This window comes from Octopus bimaculoides, chromosome 20, assembly GCF_001194135.2.
Source record: "Octopus bimaculoides isolate UCB-OBI-ISO-001 chromosome 20, ASM119413v2, whole genome shotgun sequence".
In the NCBI taxonomy this organism is placed as follows: Eukaryota; Metazoa; Mollusca; class Cephalopoda; order Octopoda; family Octopodidae; genus Octopus; species Octopus bimaculoides.
In genome coordinates, this window is record NC_069000.1 from 39,640,214 (window position 1) to 39,643,728 (window position 3,515).

A 3,515-nucleotide genomic window follows, 5' to 3' on the forward strand; every position below is an offset into this window, starting at 1 on the left:
TAGCAGATGACAACTTCTAATTATCCTCGAAAAGAACAGCAGTGAGCGACTTGAAATTTTACTTCAAATAGATATCCATTTAATTATATAAGTGTACAGAACCCACTTCAACTGTTTCTATTTTATATAACATTCTGTGAACAGCAAAACACATATTTTTTTGTAGTTTCAGCACAGAGCTGCGGCCATGCTGCTGCACCACCGTTTAAAAATGTGTGGGACGTTTATAGAACCTAGGTTTCCCAGACGGTCACCCACCCAAGTACTCACCAGGCTTGATGCTGCTTAACTTCGGTGATCGGACGAGAACCGGTGCTCTCAGCGTGATATGGCCGTAAGAATTTTTATAAATATAAAATATATTCTTTTACGCACACTGTCCGTGTCTTTGAATCCAAAAATCCTGGTGTTAACTTGAACTCATGTATGCGTTCTAACTAATCAGTTACTGCTGCATGCCAAAGCTTGGGGTTTCTCCAGTCAGTATTATTACACATTTCTTGATTTGGGGTCATTTTCGCACGCTTTTCACTTCCTTTCGCTTCAATAGTTTTTCCATGACTGGTTCGTGTCGTACGAGTATATAGTCTAATTTCTGGAAATTTCTTTGATTTGAACGTTGTAAGCAATTGTTATGAGCAATACGATGCCGTAGTTATCGTTACCGCACTCGTTTGTGATGTTCTCCAAGTGCAATTTACCTATATAAGTTTGGGGTGGCTGGCACTTCACGTCTCTTCCCTGCATCCTCTGCTGACTATTTGCATTAAAGTTCTCATACGTATAAAAGTGTACAGCAATTTTCCGTATGGTTTTTGCAAGAACTTCTCATTATGATCTTTATTGATTGGCACTATATAATTGAACTGATTTTTGCCGTTTTTGATGATGTCTTCGGCTTTTGTATGCAACAAGGTTGTTTTTATTATTCGACTTTGTAACTTGCTAGTTTAGGCGAGTTCCATCAATGCGTGAGTCTATGCACACCAATTCATCCTCTCTTTGGGTCAAACAATCAATACCCTGAGTAAATTTATGTTGTGCCAACGGGGTTGTCACATTCACTTCACATGTACTGGTCGAGGTTGACTTTAAAAGGACTACAGAAGATAATGTGTCCCTTACAAATTCACAGAGGTATGAAGCCTGACGTCATTAATATACTGGTTGGTTTAGCGTAAAGTTATTTGGTTTGGTTGAATCAACAGCTTCACATGTTGAAATAACTGAAATAACTGATGATCGCTCTAAAAGCATTTTCTTCGTGGAGAAATGCATTTCAATCTCTCACAACTATAAAACATTTCACGTTAATTTCACTACAATTCCATTCCAAATATCACCGGTATACAGACTTTCACTATACATTCTTAAATAGTTTCTGTACCTTTATATCCTACTTTATTGAATCTTTAAAATCGTAAAAATTCAGTGATGCATAAAGTTGGATGCTTAAGAACATAAACTTCAGCCATAAGTTTTTGGTGAGACGATGATGTTAAGATCCAGTCTCCACAACAACGAATAAAACTCGTCCTCCATTTAGTTAATCTACATATAATGGCTTTTACATCTGTAAATATATTTCTACGAAATACAATAACTTCATCTTATTCAGATGCTTTAATGAATATCTATTTCATTTCTCCTTCGTACTTCCTACTGCGATAAATAAACATTTATCATGTTACATAAACTGGCTCTTCTTACCTTTGAGATATCAATTGTAACTTTTCTCTGTGTTTCTCAGTAATTTCTGTATTTCAGTAATTTCAACTGCCGCCAGTAATTTTATATATTTAATTTCATCCACGTTTGACAGTCCTCGATACAAATACATGATATTTGCCAAGTTAATGGCTGCGGTTCCCCTCCTACGATGTTGTTTGAAGATAAGCTTTTGTGTGTGTATGTATATATACATATGTGTGTGTGTGTATGTATATATACATATGTGTGTGTGTGTGTGAGTATTATGTATGTATGTTCGATATGTCAGGTCGCTTTAACATGTAACCCAGTACAAACTGTTGCAGGGCCGGATCATCGGCGACTCAACTGGCAACTCCGTCAAGTTTGCTTGGTGAGGTGGGTTATTGTTGGACACCCTGCAAGACGGAATAGCTCATGAGCAGTCAATGGCCATCCAACAATATGTGTACATGTGTATATAAGCATGCATATATGTGCGGAGACATGGAAATATCTGAGTTGTTCTCCAGGTGCGCGGTTGGCCGACTGGAAGCCGGAGACACCACTGCTTTTTGGTCATAACATCTCTATAGGAGAGAGAGACTCGGAGAGAAAACCTGTGGCACTGACAATATTCGATGATGTAGTTCTTTTTTTCTTTTTAGTTTATGTTGTCCATGTTCAGAGAATGAAATTGGATTTGTGCAAATCCTATCTCCACGGTAAAAAAAAAAAAAATAATGATAATAATCAGGCACAGGCATCGCTTGAAAAAAAAGTAAGACCTAACGTAAAAACAATTGGTCGTAGCTTTCGGATGTGTGGGACTTTCCATCAGGCGATTGCAATGCTTAAACACAAGTTTGCAGCCATCACATGTATGTATGTATGTATGTATGTATGCATGCATGTATGCATGCATGTATGTATGTATGTATGTATGTATTCTCACAGCATGACATAGATAAACTCATGATGAATTTAAACTACTCAGAATATGTATCTTAAATCTTTCGTTATGTAAAACTGAACAGCTATAAATAAACGTTGCTGCTCTCTTCGTGCGAAGAACATAATAAAAGGTAGTAGAGGTGATTTGTTCGACCAAACGCTTCAAGGTGGTGCCCTACAATCGCTGAAATCCTATGACTGAAACAAAGGAAAGATAACAGTTAATTGCTTCTAATCGCTAGCGTAAATGAAGACATATTGCGCCACAAATTGGTTCCTATCACCATTGAGTATTTGAGAAGTCAGAGTAAAACAATACCCCTGCGTAATTTGCGTTGATTAATTATTTTTTTTAAATTTTAATTGTCTTGAAAATCCTAATTCATGATTATTCTTAGGAAGAGATAAGCTTGTCGGATAAATTATTTTATCCTGATTTTCTTCCCTAATATATATAATGATTGCTTTTTTAATTTAACACGTATAATTACTCATTAACGATTAACATTTAATTACCTATTGAATTAATGCCTGAACATTCTACCTTGCACTTTACAGTAAACATTTTAATTTGCAACAGTAGATATGCAACCTAACATCTTTCAAATTATGGTAATTATTTTTTCTGTTTTATACCTAGCTGCGTGTGTCTTTTAGGCAAAACAACTAATGAGAAATAAATAACGTAGCAATGAATTACACAAACAAACAAATAAAAAGTGTGAAATCTTTATATACATACAATTTGAGTTTATTCATTAACTCGTTACACGCAAACTCTTTTCATCATTAAATATTTCCTATACATTGAAAATGAATGCATATGCCCAAATGCTTAGTTTGTTGGACTCAAGATTACCATACCGAGACTC

The 3,515-nt window shown here is 35.7% G+C and overlaps 1 pseudogene; it reads right to left on the bottom strand.

The window, feature by feature from the left end:
• Positions 1-221: 221 nt before the first annotated feature.
• On the bottom strand, positions 222-340 carry LOC128250385 (5S ribosomal RNA; annotated as a pseudogene).
• Positions 341-3,515: the final 3,175 nt, after the last annotated feature.